Genomic DNA, 16,329 nt, shown 5'->3' on the forward strand with positions numbered 1-16,329 from the left:
TTTAGTGCTGGTAGTAGCCAACAGAAGAGGGAGAAGTAGTCTGACAACTGGAAGAAGCAAGACATAGACAGAGGGCCCTTCCTGGATTGGTGGAGACATTCTAGAGGGAGGAGCAGGAGTTTCAGGCCAAGTTTACGCTGAAAGTTTACACAATTTTCTGCCACCCTCCCTTTTAGAGTTAATTATTTAAATACCCTGTAAGCTTTTGCTGGGGAGCTGGGAAAGTAATTTATTCACAGGAAGAAAAGTGTCTATGGAGTTGCTGGGGGGATGGGTCCCATGAAGGAATAGAAGAAGTTTTCTCTTAGAAGGAGCAAAGAAAAAAGGACGTAAGAAGACAAAGAGGGGGTTTGAAATGGAAAAGAAAGAAGTTAAGGGGTGGGTTTGGGTTGCTCTAGGTCTTAGGGAACCTGTTGCTGTGTTTATCTGTTGAGCTGGTGATGACTAAACATAAATGCTATCAGGTCATTCCTCTGCTCAAATCCTTCAGTGCTTCCTGGTTCACTCCAGGTCAAATCTCAAGTCCTTCCATGGACTACAAGGAACTGGTGATCTGGCACAGGGTCCTCTCTGACCGCCACCCACCTCTCCTTCTCTTAATCTTCTGCAGCTTGAACATACCACACATGTTCCAGCTTTGGGATCTTTGAACTTGCAGCTTCTACTGCCTGGAAAACTCTTCTCTTAGATAATCCCTTGGCTAAATCCCCATTTTATGAGGTATCCATCAAAGTGGTCTTCTCTTACTACATTTTCTAAAACAGCACCCCTCATTTTTTTTTTCTCTTTAATCTGTGTTAACTTTTTACATCTCTTACCATCACCCTTAGGAATAAGAACTTTGTTTTGTTTGCTGATGCATCACTAATGTCTAGAGCAGTTGCTGGCAGCTTTTAGGCATTCACTAAATATTTGATTGGTAAATGAATAAGTAAATGACCTTTTCAGTTACATGTGACAGAAACCCAATTCAAATGCACTCAAACAAAATGGGGGATTTATTGGTCACTTTTTAGTTCTATGAGTTTTTGGTTGTTGTTGATTCCCTGGGATTATCTATGTAGATAGTCACATAATCTGCAAATAGGGACAGTTTTACTTCTTTCTTTTGGTTCTCTGTGCCTTTTATTTCCTTTTCTTGCCTTATTGCATTAGCTAGAATTTACAGGCTATGTTGAATAAGAATGGTGAGAGCAGCTATGCTTGCCTTGTTCCTGATATTAAGTGGAAAGCATTCAGTCTTTCATGCTTGGGGGTAATGTCAGCTGTAATATTTTGTAGATGACATTTATCAAGTTGAGGAAGTTCTCCTTTATTCTTATTTTTCTGAAAATTTTTATCATGAATAAGCCTTGAATTTTGGCAAATACCTTTTCTGTCTCAGTATCAATCATGTGATTTTTCTTCATTAGCCTATTAATAAAGTGGATTTTTTAATCATTGAACCAGCCTTGCTTCCCTGAAATAATATATATTTATATTTATAGATGAATTCTATATACCTCTTGCCAATTTTGAGAAGTTTTCCATCATTATTTCTTGGAGTAATTTTCTAGTCCTGCCCTCTCTCCCTTTTTGGGAGTCTTATGACACAATGTTAGATCTTTTATGATAGCCCTACAAGTATCTGAGGCTCTTTTTTTTTTTTTTTTTTTTTTTCTGTCAGCCTGGTTTCTCTCTGTTGTTATTATTGGGGAACTTTTTTTTTTCAGATTTTCTAATTTGACCACTTTATTTAAACAGAAAAAAAAACCCACAATTTTAATTATGTACATATGTGGGAACCCTACAAAGATATGAGACTCCTACATTGATTAAATTTTACCATCAAAACTGTTACTTTTTAAAAATGTTTATTTATTTTAAAATTTTTATTTAATTTATTTTTTTAATTTACATCCAAGTTAGTTAGCATATACTGCAACAATGATTTCAGGAGTAGATTCCTTAATACCCCTTACCCATTAAGTCCATCCCTCCTCCCACAACCCCTCCAGTAATATATTGGGTAATTTTTATTTTTCTATCTTCCAGTTAACTAATTATTTTCTCTTCTTCCTCCCATTCTGACGTTGAGTCTATCCAATTAAGTTTTTCTCTTATTATATTTTTTATTGTATTTTTTAATTTTAAAATTTCCATTTGGTTCTTCTTGATAATAATCTATTACTTTGCTGAGGCCTTGGTGTTTCAAGCATATATATTTACAATTGCTTGTTGAAGCATTTTTATTATGGCTGCTTTAAAATCTTTGTCAGATACTTCTAACATCTTTGTCATCTTGGTGTTGGTATCTATTGACTGTCTTTTTTTATTCAGTTTGAGATCTTCATGGTTCTTGGTATGGTGAGTGATTTTCATTTGAAACCTGGACATATTTGTATTATGTAATCAAATTCTAGATCTCATTTAAACCTTCTCTTTTAGCTGGCTTTGTTCCACATTGTCCTGGCAGGGAAAGTGGGAGGGCACCACCTCATTAATGCCAGATGAATATAGAAATCTAGGTTGTCCACTAAGTCTCCAATTAAACTGGGATTGGGAGCAGTGCTGGGTGGGGATAGCAGTTCCAACTCCTCATGGGGTCTCTACTGACACTGGCCTGTTCCCTACTTGGCATTCTCTGATGCTACCCCAGTGGAGGGTATTGGGACACCTTGTTATAGACTGGTGAGAGTAGAAGTCTAAGCTTCCCACTCTACCTTTTACTGGCATAGGTAAGGATATGGGGAGCTGTGATTTTTTCTGTGGTATTTGGCTGGAGTAGAACAGATAATATTTAAAAGGTTTTTTTTGTCTTGGTAGGCTGCTCCTTTCATGGTCCTCTGGTAAAAGACAGTAGGCTTTTTCTGGGGCTTTTATTGTTGGTACCATTGGTATTTCCAAGTTTCTGGCTTTTTCATCTCCCAAGTCTACAATATATGAGGCAAAAAAGAAAACCCAGGGAACTGACCACTGGGTCATTCCTTAGGTCCCAAACTCTATAACCAGTCTGCCTTCCTCTCTATACCTTCCAGAGTCTTATGTTTGTTTTATATCTAATGTCCAGGGATTTCAGTTGCACTTAGCAGGAGAAAAGAGAAAAGTCTGTCTACTTCCTCTTCCCAGAGTAGAAGTCCTCCCAACTCATTTTTTGAGATTAGAATAACATTGATAGCAAAACGAGACAAGAACACTGCTAAAAAGAAAATCACAGGCAAACTGAAAAACTATGAACAAACAAAAAGTCAAAAATAGATTTTTAACAAACTGAAATCAGCAATGTACAAAAACCAAAAATCCATTATGACAAGTTTCAGTTTATCCTAAGAAAAGGTAAAAGGAGAAAAACCAATATGAGCATTTCAGTGCACACATAAAAGGTATAAATTTCAGTATTTATTCATGATAACCTCCATTGCCCTCAAAAGTAAAATTCAAGTGGAAGGAGATTTCTTTAATGTGATAAATAATGTATATCAACAAATTATTTTGATATTGAACATTAGAAACATTTTATGGTGAAAAATTAGAAGCATTCCAACTGAGAATAAGGCAGTGGTCACCATGCCTAATTAATATTATACCATGGGGTACCTGGGTGGCTCAGTCAGTTAGATGTCTCACTTTGGCTCAGGTCATGATCTTGTGATTCATGGGTTTGGGCCTTGCATGGGGCTCTGTGCTGACAGCTCAGAGCCTGAAGCCTGGTTCGGATTCTGTGTCTCCCTCTCTCTCTGCTCCTCTCTTGCTCATGCTCTGTGTGTCTCTCAAAGATAAATAAACATAAAAAATTTTTTTTTTAATTAAAAAACCTAAAAAACAATGCAGAAGATAGCCTCCAACAAAGAGTTAATTATCCAACTTTAAAAGTAAGGGCTATGGCTGAGAAACCCTGATCTAAAGTCTAAGTGGATTCAGTGCTTACTAATAGTCCTTTACACATAGCTTCTCTTTCCTTGTATTCATTAATGTTTTTCTTTGTTAGCTGAATTTAACACCTACTAGATTTTTTTCCCCACAAGGGCTTATAATGACTGCTTTCCCTTGCTTAGTTGGTAATGCCTATCTACTGACTTTATACTGAGAATATAAAGTCTAGGTAAGAGTTTCTTGTGTTAAATTTTCTTTCCCTGAGAAAACTGTAGACCTTGTTTCACTGTTATTTGGCATTAAATATTACTTTGGAGAAGCCAGAGGTCAAACAAGTTCTGTTCTCCTGGAATGTGCCTGTTGTATAATAGAAAATTTGACTGGCCTTTGTCCCTGGTTCCTAAATCCTTGGAGACTCTAAATCCCTAGAATTCCTGAGTAATAGGAGTGCCTTTGTTATTCATGAACCCCTTAAATGCCACCTGAGATTATGCTAGCAAGGTGACTCAGGATGAAGGGTCTGGTCACCAGAAAGGTCAGCCATGTGATCAGAGGGTTGGAGCTTTGAAGCTCTGGGGAGGGAAGGGGAACTGGAGATTGACTTGAGTCAAATGCCTAATGATTCAGTTAATTATGCCTAAATAATGAAACCCCAATAAAAATGGTGAAGTTTCCTGGTTGGTGAATATATCCAATGTGCTGGGAGGGTTACATGCCCTGATTCCACAGAGAGAGGGCATGGAAGCTGTACATTTGGGACTTTCCAGACTTTCTTTTATGCTTCTTTTCATTTGGCTGGTCCATATATATAACCTTTATAATAAAACTGTAATCCCAAGTCTAGCACTCTTCTGAGTTCTGTGAGGTCTAGTGAATTAAGGAACAGGAGGGGGTGGTAGCCAGTTGGTCAGAGGTTTGTGTGGTCTGGGGACCTGTGAACTTACAGTTAACATCTGAAGTATGGGAAGTCTTTCTGGGGACTGTGCTTTTAAAGCTGTGAGGTCTGATGCTATCCCAACAGTGTCAGAACTGAATTGAAATGCAGCACTGTAGAGCCTCACTTACTCTGCCTGGGTGCTTGTGTAATTTTTTCTTTATTCACAAATTAATTGACTTCAGCCAGAGGTGTTTTAATGTTGTTATTCCTATATCAGGTCTTACCTACAACAAATGTGTCTTATTCTGTAGATTCTTTTTCTGTTATGCTAGTTTATGGTCATTCTCTATTATAATTTCTACATCACTCTTCGTAATGTTACTGACTTGGGTCCTTGGGCTCTCCAAGCAATAGGAATTGACTGGGGCCAAATGGGAATTTCCAGGCAAGGCTTTTATTGGGCTTATGCTCGAGCACAAGGGAGACAGCGCAAAGGAAAGGGTCCTTCATGCTGGCTGTCAGAACAAAGGCCAAGGAAGTTTTTAAAGACGGTAAGGTGGGAAAGGAGTGATGTCTAAGCATGTAGGGGTGAAGAGAGATACAGGAAGTTGGGCGGACAGGCAAAGTGGACAGAACATGCTTCTTCATGCATCGAATGTCTCATTACCATGTTAAATCTCCACCCCTGGGCATGGTTTTTAGTATTATAATGAGGGACAAAGTCAGTGAAAGGTCAGCACTGGGGTCCATCTTGCAGACTGGTTTGATTTGGTCTTCACCAGTCTTTGTAGAGGGGTCCCTCCTTTGGTAAACATCCTGTTTTCCCATTCCTGTGAGACCATAGAGATCCATCTCTCAAGGATTGCTGGATTTTGTGGTGAAGATTGAGGGGACCTGAGTTCAGTCCCTGTTCCATCTTAGTAACTTCAGTGCTCATGTAAACAACCCATTTAATACTGTGGTCTTTCATTCTCTTAATATCCTGTCTCCCAATGATCTTAATCCTACCCAGCCTTAGTCTCTCATTCTTGTGACTGCACCCCACACCTTCTCATTACCACCAACAGTACTACCTCCAAAATCTGTGTCAACATCCCCCACGCCGCTTTTTTTTTTTTTTTTACTAATTCCTCCTGTCTTGCCAGTTCATTTCCCTTTACTATCTTTATCACAGTAATTCCTTTAACTCCACTAAAATCTTCAGTCCATTGACTTGAACACTGTCTTCTTCATACCTTCACTTACCTCTTGCCCATCTTGGATTCTAGGTCCTACACAGCTCCTTTGTACTGCTCTCCCTCACCATACTCACCCGACAAAACCCAGCTTTCTGCAAAACTCCAGATAGCTATCTCCCTATATTGTGACTGCACATGAGCAGCTTAACATAGCTCTGGAGAAATGGTTCTGCGGAAACCTGGTTCTGCACTTAGGATGTTGATGGTACTTGCTAATGGTCTTAAAAAATCCAAGCAGGTCCTTCCCATTGCCTGATAACCCCATTACATATCTATAGGTGGAGATAACCATTTCATACCTTCTCCTATTTCTATAAACCTTCATCTCTCCTCTCCTCCTCTTATTTCACTGAGATTTAGAAGTAGCCAGAAGAGAATTTCCTCAACCCCCTAGTACTTAATCAACCTAAACTCCTACAATTCTGTTCATACCTTCTGCATTCCTTCCTGTAACAATGAATAGTTGTCAGGTTCCTAGTTTGGGCCACCCTCTCCACAGGGTCCTTGACATCATCTGCTCTCCCTAACTCAAGAACATTACTCCTTCAATTACCTCTCTCCTGTACCACCCATTTCTTCCTTTTATTTTGGACTAGGAGTTGTAAAGAGACAGCCACAAACACATAGTAATATCTCCTATATTAAAATATCTTACTGGGGGCGGCTCACCGGGCCCTCGATTCTAAACCACACACCTACAGGGAGTCAGAAAGTTGTCGCGAGATGAGGAAATCCTGATGCTGGCTTTGTCTTCCTGACCCGGGAGGTAGTCATGACAATGGACATGAAGTGAGAGGGTGATGTCTGGGCCTCAGCTGTCATCTGTCCTATGCTGGCATTGGGTGAACCTTATCAAGTTCCATCTTTGAACAATTTTCACAGTGTTGGACAACAAAGAAGACAGAAAAGCATCCCTGAGAACATCATTTTCCAGGTTCCATTTGTGTCAAGGAGGTGGCTGGTAACAAGTTCTTAAAGAAAAAAGACTGGCTTCTGGGAAGATGGCCGTGTAGGAGGACGCTGGGCTCACCGCATCCTGAGGATCACTTAGATTCCACCCACACCTACCTAAATAACCCAGAAAATCACAAGAAGACTAGCAGAACGGACTTTCCAGAGCTAAGCCTAGATGAGAGGCCCATGGAAGAGGGTAGGAAGGGCGGCGAGGCGGTGCACGCTCCACGGACTGGCAGGAGGGAGCTGAGGCAGAGGGGCAGCCCACCAGCAAAGCAGAGCCCCTGAGTCTGGCTTGCAAAAGCAGAGGGGCCGGACGGAGTGTGTTGGGACAGCAAGTGGGACTTAACATCTGGAAGGTTATAAGTTAACAGCTCTGCTCAGAGAACCGGAGGGCTGGAGGACAACGGGAGGGAGAGTTGTTGAGCCCCGGAGGACAGAGCTCAGCTTGGCAGGGAACAAAGGCGGTTGTCAGCGCCATCTCCCTCGCCCATCCCCCAGCCAAAATCCCAAAGGGAACCAGTTCCTGCCAGGGAACTTGCTCGCACCACGCAAACACCCAACGCTGTGCTTCTGCGGATCCATCCCTCCGGTGGGTTGGACTCACTCCCGGTGCCACAGGGCCCCTCCTGAAGTGGATCTCCGAAGGAAAAGCGAGCTGAGCCTCCCCCTCCCGCCCCTGTGCAACTTGCCTATCCACCCCAGCTAATACGCCAGATCCCCAGCACCACAAACCTGGCAGTGTGCAAGTAGCCCAGACAGACCACGCTACCCCACGGTGAATCCCGCCCCTAGGAGAGGGGAAGAGAAGGTACACACCAGTCTGACTATGGCCCCAGTGGTGGGCTGGGGGCAGATATCAGGTCTGACTGCAGCCCCGCCCACCAACGCAAGTTATTCAAGACAGCACAGGGGAAGTGCCCTGCAGTTCCGCACCACTCCAGGGACTATCCAAAATGACGAAACAGAAGAATTCCCCTCAAAAGAACCTCCAGGAAATAATAACAGCTAATGAACTGATCAAAAACGATTTAAACAATATAACGGAAAGTGAATTTAGAATAATAGTCATAAAATTAATCACTGGGCTTGAAAACAGTATAAAGGACAGCAGAGAATCTATTGCTACAGAGATCAAGGGACTAAGGAACAGCCAGGAGGAGCTAAAAAAATGCTATTAATGAGCTACAAAATAAAATGGAGATGACCACAGCTCGGATTGAAGAGGCAGAAGAGGGAATAGGTGAACTAGAAGATAAAATTATGGAAAAAGAAGAAGCTGAGAAAAAGAGAGATAAAAAAAAATCCAGGAGTATGAGGGGAAAATGAGAGAACTAAGTGATGCACTAAAGAGAAATAATCTAAGCATAATTGGTATTCCAGAGGAGGAAGACAGTGGGAACGGAGTTGAAGGTATACTTGAAGAAATAATAGCTGAGACTTCCCTGATCTGGGGAAGGAAAAAGGCATTGAAATCCAAGAGACACAGAGAACTCCCTTCAGATGTAACTTGAATCGATTTTCTGCATGACATATCATGGTGAAACTGGCAAAATACAAGGATAAAGAGAATATTCTGAAAGCAGCTAGGGATAAACGTGCTCTAACATATAAAGGGAGACCTATAAGACTCGTGACCGATCTCTCTACTGAAACTTGGCAGGCCAGAAAGGAATGGCAGGAAATCTTCAATGTGATGAACAGAAAAAATATGCAGCCGAGAATCCTCCATCCAGCAAATCTGTCATTCAGAATAGAAGGAGAGATAAAGGTCTTCCTAAACAAACAAAAACTGAAGGAATTCATCACCACTAAACCCAGCCCTACAAGAGATCCTAAGGGGGATCCTGTGAGACAAAGTACCAGAGACATCGCTACAAGCATGAAACCTACAGACATCACCATGACTCTAAACCCATATCTTTCTATAGTAACACTGAATGTAAATGGACTAAATGCACCAACCAAAAGACATAGGGTATCAGAATGGATAAAAAAACAAGACCCATCTATTTGCTGTCTACAAGAGACTCACTTTAGACCTGAGGACACTTTCAGATTGAAAGTGAGGGGATGGAAACTATTTATCATGCTACTGGAAGTCAAAAGAAAGCTGGAGTAGCCATACTTATGTCAGACAAACTAGACTTTAAATTAAAGGCTGTAACAAGAGATAAAGAAGGGCACTATATAATAATTACAGGGTCTATCCATCAAGAAGAACTAACAATTATAAATGTCTATGCGCCAAATACAGGAGCCCCCAAATATATAAAACAATTACTCACAAACACAAGCAACCTTATTGATAAGAATGTGGTAATTGCAGGGGACTTTAATACCCCATTTACAACAATGGATAGATCATCTAGACACATGATCAATAAAGAAACAAGGGCCCTGAATGATACATTGGATCAGATGGACTTGACAGATATATTTAGAACTCTGCATCCCAAAGCAACAGAATATATTTTCTTCTCGAGTGCACATGGAACATTCTCCAAGATAGATCACATACTGGGTCACAAAACAGCGCTTCATAAGTATACAAGAATTGAGATCATATCATGCATACTTTTGGACCACAATGCGATGAAGCTTGAAATCAACCACAGGAAAAAGTCTGGAAAACCTCCAAAAGCATGGAGGTTAAAGAACACCCTACTAAAGAATGAATGGGTCAACCAGGCAATTAGAGAAGAAATTAAAAAAAATATATGGAAACAAATGAAAATGAAAATACAACAATCCAAATGCTTTGGGATGCAGCAAAGGCAGTCCTGAGAGAAAAATACGTTGCAATCCAGGCCTATCTCAAGAAACAAGAAAAATCCCAAATACAAAATCTAACAGCACACCTAAAGGAAATAGAAGCAGAGAAGCAAAGACACCTTAAACCCAGTAGAAGAAGAGAAATAATAAAGATCAGAGCAGAAATAAACAATATAGAATCTTAAAAAACTGTAGAGCAGATCAATGAAACCAAGAGTTGGTTTTTTGAAAAAATAAACACAATTGGTAAACCTCTAGCCAGGCTTCTCAAAAAGAAAAGGGAGATGACCCAAATAGATAAAATCATGAATGAAAATGGAATTATTACAACCAATCCCTCAGAAATACAAGCAATTGTCAGGGAATACTATGAAAAATTATATGCCAACAAACTGGACAACCTGGAAGAAATGGACAAATTCCTAAACACCCACACACTTCCAAACCTCAAACAGGAAGAAATAGAAAGCTTGAACAGACCCATAACCAGCGAAGAAATTGAATCAGTTATCGAAAGTCTCCCAACAAATAAGAGTCCAGGACCAGATGGCTTCCCTGGGGAATTCTACCAGACATTTAAAGCAGAGATAATACCTATCCTTCTCAAGCTATTCCAAGAAATAGAAAGGGAAGGAAAACTTCCAGACTCATTCTATGAAGCCAGCATTACTTTGATTCCTAAACCAGACAGAGACCCAGTGAAGAAAAAGTACAGGCCAATATCCCTGATGAATATGGATGCAAAAATTCTCAATAAGATACTAGCAAATTGAATTCAACAGCTTATAAAAAGAATTATTCACCATGATCAAGTGGGATTCATTTCTGGGATGCAGGGCTGGTTCAACATTTGCAAATCAATCAACGTGATGCAACACATTAATAAAAGAAAAGATAAGAACCATATGATCCTGTCAATCGATGCAGAAAAAGCATTTGACAAAATTCGCATTCTTTCTTAATAAAAACCCTCGAGAAAGTTGGGATAGAAGGAACATACTTAAACATCATAAAAGCCATTTATGAAAAGCCCACAGCTGGGGCGCCTGGGTGGTTCAGTCGGTTAAGCGTCCGACTTCGGCTCAGGTCATGATCTCACAGTCCGTGAGTTCGAGTCCCACATTGGGCTCTGTGCTGACAGCTCAGAGCCTGGAGCCTGTTTCAGATTCTGTGTCTCCCTCTCTCTCTGCTCCTCCCCTGTTCATGCTCTGTCTCTCTCTGTCTCAAAAATAAATAAACATTAAAAAAAAATTAAAAAAAAAAAAAAGAAAAGCCCACAGCTAATATCATCTTCAGTGGGCAAAAACTGAGAGCTTTCCCCCTGAGATCAGGAACACAACAGGGATGTCCACTCTCATGGCTGTTGTTTAACATAGTGTTGGAAGTGCTAGCATCGGCAATCAGACAACAAAAGGAAATCAAAGGCATCAAAATTGGCAAAGATGAAGTCAAGCTTTCACTTTTTGCAGATGACATGATAATATACATGGAGAACCCGAAAGACTCCACCAAAAGTCTGCTAGAACTGATACATGAATTCAACAAAGTTGCAGGATACAAAATCAATGTACAGAAATCAGTTGCATTCTCATACACTAATAATGAAGCAACAGAAAGACAAATAAAGAAATTGATCCCATTCACAATTGCACCAAGAAGCATACAATACCTAGGAATAAATCTAACCAAAGATGTAAAAGATCTGTATGCTGAAAACTATAGAAAGCTTAGGAAGGAAATTGAAGAAGATATAAAGAAATGGAAAAACATTCCATGCTCATGGGTTGGAAGAATAAATATTGTTAAAATGTCAATACTACCCAAAGCTATCTACACATTCAATGCAATCCCAATCAAAATTGCACCAGCATTCTTCTCGAAGCTAGAACAAGCAATCCTAAAATTCATATGGAACCACAAAAGGCCCCGAATAGCCAAAGTAATTTTGAAGAAGAAGACCAAAGCAGGAGGTATCACAATCCCAGACTTTTGCCTCTACTACAAAGCTGTCATCATCAAGACAGCATGGTATTGGCACAAAAACAGACACATAGACCAATGGAATAGAATAGAAACGCCAGAACTAGACCCACAAAAGTATGGCCAACTCATCTTTGACAAAGCAGGAAAGAATATCCAATGGAAGAAAGACAGTCTCTTTAACAAATGGTGCTGGGAGAACTGGACAGCAACATGTAGAAGAATGAAACTAGACCCCTGTCTTACACCATTCACAAAAACAAACTCAAAATGGATAAAGGACCTGAATGTGAGACAGGAAAACATCAAAACCCTAGAGGAGAAAGCAGGAAAAGACCTCTCTAACCTCAGCCGCAGCAATTTTTTACTTGACACATCCCCAAAGGCAAGGGAATTAAAAGCAAAAATCAACTGTTGGGACCTCATGAAGATAAAAAGCTTCTGCACTGCAAAGGAAACAATCAACAAAACTAAAAGGCAACCAACGGAATGGGAAAAGATATTTGCAAATGACATATCCAACAAAGGGCTAGTATCCAAAATCTATAAAGAAATCACCAAACTCCACACCCGAAAAAACAAATAATCCAGTGAAGAAATGGACAAAAAACATGAATAGACACTTCTCTAAAGAAGACATCCAGATGGCCAACAGGCACATGAAAAGATGCTCAACGTCGCTCCTCATCAGGGAAATACAAATCAAAATCACACTCAGATATCACCTTACGCCAGTCAGAGTGGCCAAAATGAACAAATCAGGAGACTATAGATGCTGGAGAGGATGTGGAGAAACGGGAACCCTCTTGCACTGTTGGTGGGAATGCAAACTGGTGCAGCTGCTCTGGAAAACAGTGTGGAGGTTCCTCAAAAAATTAAAAATAGACCTACCCTATGACCCAGCAGTAGCACTGCTAGGAAGTGCAAAGGGATACAGGAGTGCTGATGCGTAGGGGCACTTGTACCCCAATGTTTATAGCAGCACTCTCAACAATAGCCAAATTGTGGAAAAAGCCTAAATGTCCATCAACTGATGAATGGATAAAGAAATTGTGGTTTATATACACAATGGAGTACTACATGGCAATGAGAAAGAATGAAATATGGTCCTTTGTAGCAACGTGGATGGAACTGGAGAATGTGATGCTAAGTGAAATAAGTAAGGCAGAGAAAGACAGATACCATATGTTTTCACTTTTATGTGGATCCTGAGAAACTTAACAGAAACCCATGGGGGAGGGGAAGGGAAAAAAAATGAGGTTAGAGTGGGAGACAGCCAAGCCATAAGAGACTCTTAAAAACTGAGAACAAACTGAGGGTTGATGGGGGGGTGGGAGGGAGGGAAGGGTAGGGGGTGGGCATTGAAGAGGGCATCTTTTGGGATGAGCACTGGGTGTTGTATGGAAACCAATTTGTCAATAAATTTCATATATAAAAAAATAATAAAGAAAGAAAAAAGACTTACAATACAGAAAAAAAAATATCTTAGGGGATGCCTGGGTGGCTCACTTGGTTGAGCGTCCGACTTTGGCTCAAGTCATGATCTCCTGGCTCATGGGTTCAAGCCCTGCGTCAGGCTCTGTGCTGATAGCTTGGATCCTAGAGCCTACTTTGGGTTCTGTGTCTCCCTCTCTCTCTGCTCCTCCCCTGGTGACGCTCTGTCTCTCTCTCCTTCAAAATAAATAAATAAATAAATAAATAAATAAACATTAAAAAATTTTTAAGTATCTTGGGATATTTTTCCTCTTCCACCTCTTCATTTCTTTTTATAGCAAAATTTATATACAACTTGTAGTTTTTACTTCCTTATTCTCTTTCTCTTTGTCCCTCATTGTGGAAAATTTCAACCATATATACCAATAGCTAGAATAGTATAATAAACTCCTGTGTATCTGTCACTCTGCTCCAACGATTGTCAACACATGGCCGGTCTTGTTTCATTTATATCCCTGCCCACCACTCCCTCTCCTTGCATTACTTCGAAATAAACCTAAACATCCTATCATTTAATTCATTTTGAGTATTCAACCCTGTGGCTGAATTTAACCTATTTTTCTGTCCCTTTATTTCTGTAAACTAATATATCTAGAGGCCAGATCAATATTTAGCAAAAGGATTACATGAAGAGTATTGTGTAATTACTATTGCATGACATCTTGGGAAACATAATGTCTAGTTGGCTTGCCTTTTTTGATGTTAAGGTATCAGCCTGACCCATCCAAGGTTCCATCAGCTTTTCACCTCATATAGTTTTTGGTTTTTGTTTTTAAGTAGGCTCCACGCCCAGCATGGAGCCCAGTACAGGGCTTGAACTCACAACCCTGAGATCAGGACCTGAGCTGAGATTTCAAGAGGGCACAGGGCACCCAGGTGGCTGAGTTGGTTAAGTGTCTGCCTCTTAATTTCAGCTCAGGTCATGATCTCACTGTTCTTGAGATCAAGCCCTGCATCCGGCTCTGCACTGACAGAGCCTGCTTGGATTCTCTCTCTCTGCTTTTCTATCTGCCACTCCCCTGCACACATGCACTCTCTCTCTCTCAAAATAAATAAATAAAAATTTAAAAAAAAGAGTTGGATGCTTAACCAAATGAGTACCCATGTGCCCCTCACCTAATGCAGCTTTTGACAATCATTTCCCATATCCATTATTTCATGAAGATTCCCATTTTCTCTGGAAAGGAATCAGGTTTTCTTCTCTAGTACCCAACTGAAATATAATCCCCTTCAAAAATAAAAACACTTTCAAAACCTGTTCTACAGGAAAGAGGACAGAGGTTTATATAACTGTGTCAACTATTTTGTTAACTACTTACAGACAAGAATTTTAATTCTATGTACATTTTGTAAGGAGGGAGCAAGAGGCATTTCATGTGTCCTGGCAAGAAAACGGAAAGCTGGCCACTGGTCCAGGATTTCCCTCTGAGTCTAAAAGAAAATAACAAAGCTGGGCTTTCCAATCAGGTCTTACTTCAAAACCTATGTTCTCTTCACCTTGTTATGAGCTGTTTTATTAATTTATCTGAAGGACAGTGTTCATAATCTCTGTGGACAGTAAGACTCTAACAAGAAGAATAAAGACGTTCTGAACAAACTCTAGATTGCCAGTGTATTGTTCAAAGGGTGCTATGTTATGCAGTAGAAACAAACCAAGGTAAAGCTCAGAGGCTGAAGTCTAATGTGAAAGTTCTGTGTTGCTGGGCTTTCCTGGTTAGCTCCACTCCACACAGTGACTCAGTGTGACTTATATTCACAGTGACACAGTGACTTATATTCATGGGCTCCATTCTCCCTCAGCCCTCCTCTAAGAGCTGTGTGCTGGATCCTCTGCAATCAGCCAGTAGAAAAGCAGAAGAGCAAGAGCCAGAGCAAAGAGCAGAGAGAGACATTTGTAGAGGATCTCATATGAATTTAGGCCTAGAAACATGCACCACTTCTGCCTACATTTCAGTGGCTCCACCCTCACTTCCAGGGAGCTGGAAAGTGATAGCTTAATATAAAAATAATATAAAATATATATTAATATAAAATATATTTATTAATATAAAATATAAAATATATATTAATATAAAAATAATATAAAAATAATGTCTGCATATGGATAAAAATGAAAGATACAGAATGATATAAAGTAGTTACTAAATGTGTTACAAAACAAGGGTGTATGTGTGTATAGGGAAGTGGGTGGAATATATATGCAACTAGTTTTTCAAATAAGTCTTAAATCAACTTTAGTTTTTCTCCCAATTTCTGTCCCCCCACACCTGCTGTATCCAATATCCCTTTTCTATCCCTTAGTGACTTGCTGGGATGATCCCACAATTCACAATCACTTTTAGTTATAAGTTTGTCCACTTAAAAATGTTAATCACAGAGGTGCCTGGGTGGCTCAATCGGTTAAATGTCTGACTCTTGATTTTGGCTCAGGTCATGATCTCAATGTGTGTGAGATTGAGCTCCACATCAGGCTCTGTGCTGACAGTGTGGAACCTGCTTGGGATTCTCTCTGCCACCACTCACATTCTCTCTCTTTCCCTCTCTGCCCCACCCCCCTCAAAAATAAAAACACATATTAATCACAGACTCAATGTACATTGCACCTGTTCCCCTCTCCCTAGCACAGACTTGCTCTGTGCTTCTTGGGACCAGCAGTGGACAGGACTGGCCACCCTTCTGCACTCCTCCCACTCTAGTATCTAGAATAGAGACATGTAGCTTGTCTGCATCCCATATACCTTCCCCCTCTTATCTAACCTCTAGACACTCTACTGTCAGAGTTAAGGAAAAAAAGATTAAGAGAAGAGGGTTTACCATGCTGGCTAAGACTTTAATCCTCTGTTGGGCCTGGCTGTTCAAGCCTAGGTATCTCCTGGGAGTCCACTTGGCACAGAAGATACTCACACATTTTTAGAACACCTTGTCTCAGGCTGCAGGCCTCTGCTGTGTTGTCTTTCCACCCACCTCACTCTCTGTGCTCTGCCATGTGTCTCTACTTCTCTTTCTGGCTTATTTCCATACTTGGTCAGGCAGAAGGGGACATCATCCCAGTAATGCGATGCCAGTCTCCTTCCAGGAACCACTAACCTTTATAATGGATTCCCTTAGTGTCCCTCTCAGCAAAGGGTGTGAAAGTACTATCTTCTTTCCCATCCCCAA

At 40.5% G+C, this 16,329-nt stretch overlaps 1 long non-coding RNA gene across 1 annotated transcript in view; it reads left to right on the forward strand.

Moving 5' to 3' along the window:
* The window catches only part of LOC122234612, a 42,496-nt gene that overhangs the window by 20,174 nt on the left and 5,993 nt on the right, over positions 1-16,329 (forward strand). The window lies entirely within an intron of this gene.

The sequence above is a fragment of the Panthera tigris genome, chromosome E3 (assembly GCF_018350195.1).
Source record: "Panthera tigris isolate Pti1 chromosome E3, P.tigris_Pti1_mat1.1, whole genome shotgun sequence".
In the NCBI taxonomy this organism is placed as follows: Eukaryota; Metazoa; Chordata; class Mammalia; order Carnivora; family Felidae; genus Panthera; species Panthera tigris.